Source organism: Oratosquilla oratoria, chromosome 4 (genome assembly GCF_046742065.1).
Source record: "Oratosquilla oratoria isolate Oo_2021 chromosome 4, ASM4674206v1, whole genome shotgun sequence".
Lineage (NCBI taxonomy): Eukaryota > Metazoa > Arthropoda > Malacostraca > Stomatopoda > Squillidae > Oratosquilla > Oratosquilla oratoria.
In genome coordinates this window covers 83,143,342-83,149,341 of record NC_134780.1, presented here as the reverse complement: position 1 = coordinate 83,149,341, position 6,000 = coordinate 83,143,342, and positions in this window count along the sequence as shown.

Below are 6,000 nucleotides of genomic sequence, written 5' to 3'. Positions count from 1 at the left end.
TATCGGTTTGTGCGAAGGTGGCTATTGAGAACGATTCGTGCCTGGAAAGATCGGTCGCAGTGTGGACATACAGTTCAGGGAGGAAGTGCTGGCCGTGGCTGTTGTTGTCGCTCTTTCCGTCGTTTTCTTTTTTTCTCCAGCTCTGCAGACCTTCTTGACTCAAAGGTCGCTGTTCCCTCTTTGACGGTGGTTCTTGCTGTTTCCTCCCAGTTGTTGGGAATGTCAAATGTCAATACATATGGCGCTTTGAGTTTCGTACACCACGGAACTGACCCATTAATACCCGACGATTGGGCCAGTTGTGACAGTGTGTAATTATGGCAAATGCGTCAGTCCACGCTCCATATTTTGGTTATTTTCTCAAATTATATTTTATTTATACGTTTATACCAACTATTTTAAGGCAGGGGGTAAAATTTACTCCCCGAGAAATGATATGGTAGATGGTAACACACGAGTATCATACGTGAATTTTGTAATAGTTCTTCATGCCTCCCAACTGCATCATGTATATTCTATTCGTGGTTTTATGATACTTCCAGGCAATTAACACAATTAAATGACACTGACAATTAATTGTAGTTGCCGATAATTGTAAATAATCTGAAACTAATTTTGTTGCCACCATTATACAACTACTGTAGCGAATTGTACATTATTTGAGATTAATTTCACCTAGTTCGAAACACAAAAGGAAACGCGAAATTTTTTCACTTGATATTCTCGGGGTCAATTTGGCAACGCCATTATAAATATTTGTTTCAGTTAGTGAAAGGCAATTTTATTCAGGAAAGAGGCAGACTCGGGTTACAGCGGGTCCCATTTTGTCTTAAATTGCATCAGATGAATAAAATTGTCTGGAAATGTGTGGAAGAGAGAAATTATTACTGCACGACGAAAATGAAAGGTTAATACGATACTTCAACAGAATTAGAGGAAATAATTTACAACGCACGATAATATTGAAGGATTGATACATTTCAATAACAGGAAAGTTCTTAAAAATTGACTACAGACGCGTATCCCAGCACCAAATGTTTACATTTTCGGAACTGACAACCGTGACGGCATGTCGTCGATCAATACGAACACATTCTTTAGCTTGACTGTGGACCCTAATATCAACCACACAGAACAGTGATTTTAGTAGAATCTGACTGACACCAACTAGCTTACGTTTATGAAACTATGAATGCAGACGTGACTGGATGGAATTATTTATGGATATGTTTATAGCTGTATTAGGACAACTGATTTTGTTTTATATTAAGTACATTGTGAATGTCGTATGTGCACACGTGAAATTAGGAGAATGGCAAATCAAATAATAAAACCAGAGGGTATAGAGGTTAAATACATGCATACATATACCAAATGTTTTTTCCCCCTTACGAGGGAGGTAGCCAAAAAGAAAAAGACATAAAACCCATTCCATCCCTAATACACTTCACTCCCCTCCCTCTCATCTTGGCACCTCCTGGATGATGGGTCATCCCTGCATCTTGTCCACTGCCCTGGGTCAGAGGCAGTCGCAAGACACAGCACATCCACAGCAAGGCCGCTTCATTAAATTGGCGACCCCCCTCTCCGTCCCCTCATGCAGAAAAGGAGAAGACGGGGAGAAATCCCTTCGGGCTGCATCACATTTTTCTCACACATACTACCTCATCCCCCATCCATTCCACCTCATGCATCACAACATCATCCATATACAACCATTCTCCATTCACCCCTGTCTTCTGTCCTCTCCTGTCCTTCCCCTCTTCCCCAAACCTCCTTTCACCCCATCCATCCATCTCATCCTAGGTTGCCCCCTCATGTTCACTCCCTCCACATCTGCCTTCCACACCTCTTTTACTAGTCTTTCTTCACTCATTCTTTCCATGTGTCCAAACCATCCCAGTACTCTTTCATCCACCCTATCTCCCAACTCCCTTACCACCCCTGTTCTCCTCCTCACCTCCTCATTTCTCACTCTATCCAGCCTAGTAACCCCTATCATACTTCTCAGACACCTCATCTCAAACACATTCAAACTCTTCTCTCTTCCTCTCTTATGTTCCATGTTTCTGCCCCTTACAGTACTGTTGGCACAATCACTCCTTCATACAATCTCCTCTTACTCTCCATTCTCAAATGTCTGTTCCTCATTACACTTTTTAATTCACCAAGGCATTTACTCACTTCTCTCAATCTACATTCTACCTCCACCTCCACTCCACCCTTTCCTGCCACATTCGCACCCAAGTATCTAAAACTATCCACTTCCTCCAGTCGCTCTCCCTTAATGCTCAATTCCAGTCTGCTGCCATTTTCATCCCTTGTACATCTCATCACCTTACTTTTACCCATATTTATCTTCAACTTTCTTCTTTCACACACTCTCTCAAACTCTGTCACCAACTTCCACAATCCCTCCTCTGATCCTGCTACAAGCGCAGTGTCGTCCGCAAACAACAGCAGCAGTTAAATACAAAACGAAAAAAGTCGTAGTTGAGAGTAGTTATTCACCACGGTACTGGATCACATGCTAGGCTTGCGACTGACAGCTGTTACTCTTATGAATGAGAGTTAGAGCTTGTATAGTCCAATTTGCGGGGACCTTACATCACACCTCTATCGCCTTGCACAGAGGAGACTGTAATGGTTTGCAGTGTTTGTGAAGTCTTCACTCCCTGAACAAGGTTAAAACTCGGACTTCCAGCGTTAAACACTAACAAGCTCCACTATTGTATACATGTGAATACAGACACTGAGAGCATCATAAGGGCAGAAGGAAACAGCCGTGGTTCCTATGGATTGCCATTTACTGGCGCTACTATCTTAGTGCATCCTAACAGATGCAATCAGGTTTAGTGTTTTCCTAGTTAGGGATAAGTCCTCAATTTTTCTACTGTAGGATGAAGTGCATAATTATTTGGTTTAGTGTTATATGGTGAATTTTTTGGGTTGTATACACTTGGTGGTTGGTGGAATGTTAGTTGCGACATTCAGAAGTCTTTCAGTTTAATTTGGTAACGTTTTCGAAAGGAGTAGTGTGGTTACCAGTGTATCCAAATTCTATATGTACTTATTCATTCCATTTGGGCCTGGAAGGGGATTTGGAAGGTGTAGAAGGCTTATATAGGGTTTGGTGTAGGTAGTTGGTATTGGGATATGATGGGTATATGTTTGTACCTCCAATTTTGATCCTTCAACTGCTTGGATGGGTATTGTGGATGGGGGAGATTTCCAGTTGTTTGGACAGGCAATCTTGCAGGCTCCTCTCGAGTTGTACTGCCCCCTCAATTCCAGTACAGGTTGACAACTGGGTCAGCACTACTTACTGTGTAGGTTGTGACTAGAGACTTCACCCCAACCATCACATACCTTCACTAGAGGACTGGGTTAGTAATAGGAAGAATGAAGTTATTTTTAGACAATGGGAGGAAAATTTTGACAGTGACTGAATATAATGTCAGTTTCAAGTCACTTCCATACATTTATCAACTTCTTACATACATACATATACCAAGGCTTTTTCCCCCTTACAAGGGAGGTAGCCAAAAAGGAAAAGGCATAAAATCATTCCCACCCATTCCATCCCTGAATACACTCCACACCCCTCCACCCTCCCTCTTATCTTAGCACCTCCTGGATGACGGGTCATCCCTGCACCTTGTCCACTGCCCTGGGTCAGAAGCAGTGTCGCAAGACACAGCACATCCACAGCAAGGCTGCTTCATTAAATCGGCGACCCCCCATGCATAAAAGGAGAAGACGGGGAGAAATCCCTTCGGGCTGCGTCAAATTTTGCTCACACATACTACCTCACCCCCCATCCCCCCGCCCATTCCACCTCATGCATCACATCATCATCCATATACAACCATTCTCCATTCACCCCAAAGCCCCCTTCTCCCCATCCATCCACTTCATCCTAGGACGTCCCCTCATGTTCCCTCCCTCCACATCTGCCTTCCATACCTCTTTTACTAGTCTTTCTTCACTCATTCTTTCCATGTGTCCAAACCATCCTGATACTCTTTCATCAACCCTATCTGCCAACTCTCTTTCCACCCCTGTTCTCCTCCTCACCTCCTCATTTCTCACTCTATCTAGCCTAGTAACCCCCATCGTACTTCTCAGACACCTCATCTCAAACACATTCAAACTCCTTCTCTCTTCCTCTCTTATGTTCCATGTTTCTGCCCCATACAGTGCTGTTGGCACAATCACCCCTTCATACAGTCTCCTCTTAGCATCCATTCCCAAATGTCTATTCCTCATTACACTCTCCAATCCACCAAGGCATTTACTCGCTTCTCTCAATCTACATTCTACCTCCACCTTTTCCTGCCACATTTGCACCCAAGTATCTAAAACTATCCACTTCCTCCAGTCGCTCTCCCTTAATGCTCACTTCCAGTTTACTGCCACTTTCACCCCTTGTACATCTCGTCACCTTACTTTTACCCACATTTATCTTTAGCTTTCTTCTATCACATACTCTCCCAAACTCTGTCACCAACTTCCTCAATCCCTCCTCCGATCCTGCTACAAGTGCAGTGTCATCAGCAAACAACAGCTAGCTCACCTCCCACTTTTCTCCATTTTCTTTAACCATCTTCAATCCCTGACCCACTACCCTTGCATTTACCTCTTGCACTACCCCATCCATGTATAAGTTGAACAGCCAGGGCGACATAACGCATCCTTGACGAAGTCCCACCTTTACCTCGAACCACTCACTCTCTCCATTTCTAATCCTGACACAAGCTCTACTACTCTCATAAAAACTCTTGACAGCTCCCAGCTTTCCTCCTATCCCATATATCTGCATAACCTCCCACAGTGGCTTTCTGTCTACCCTATCATAAGCCTTTTCCAGATCCATAAAAGCCCAAAAAACATCCTTCCCCTTTCCTATAGCTTTCTCACATATTTGTCTTACCACAAAGATCTGATCTACACAACTTCTACCCGTCCTAAATCCACACTGTTCCTCACCATTACTCCCTCTGTTCCTCTCAATCAGGATCGTCCCATAAGCCTTCCCAACTACACTTAACAAGCTAATCCCTCTCAAACTACTACATTCACACTTGTCCCCTTTTCCCTTGTAAAGTGGAACTATACAGGCACTCCTCCAGTCCTCCGGCATTCTACCCTCTCTCCAGCAAAGATTAAATAACCGCACCAGCCAGTCCACCATCACTGTACCTCCTTTTTTTAGACATTCTGCATGGCATCCATCCAGACCAGGTGCCTTACCTGCTTTCATCATCTTAACAACTGCCTTCACTTCATCTTTCCTTATTTCTCCTCCATTTTCCTCACTCATCACGGTCATTTTCTTAGCATTTCCCACTGCAACTATCTTTCCCTCCCTATCCTCCTTCACATTGAGCAACTCCCTAAAATATTCTGCCCATCTTCCCCTTACTGCCTTCTCTTCCATTATCATCTCTCCATCTGCACCTTTTACCTTTTCTTCTCTACTTGATTCGCCTCCTCTTCCTCTCTTAATTTCTTTCCAAAACATCTTTTTATTACTTTCAAAATTTTCTGTCATACTCTTACCCCACTTCAAATCTGCTCTCCTCTTTGCCTCCTTTACCTTTTGCTTTACTTCTCTTTTCTTTTCTTTGTACCTCTCATATGACTCCCTCGTCCTATTTTGTAACCAATCTGTGAAAGCTCGCTTCTTCTCTTCTACAACCTTCTTTGTTTCCTCATCCCACCATTCACTACCCTTCCTTCTATTTCCTCCTGTACAGGACAGCAGCAAGGGGTTGGGGGACAGCATAACAGAGAGACAGTCGTAGTATAAAAGTATCATCATTTCTCTATGAAGAGTTTTCCTCTATCATAGACAAAATGATGTGTGGCTCTGGTCCGTAGGGGCGCCCCATATAGACCTTAAAGTATCAACTGCATGCTACTTTGCCACAATAACAAGCAGCCAATACCCCAGAGGGGGAGTTTATTTCCAGGGGCACCACAAGGAGGTGATGATGC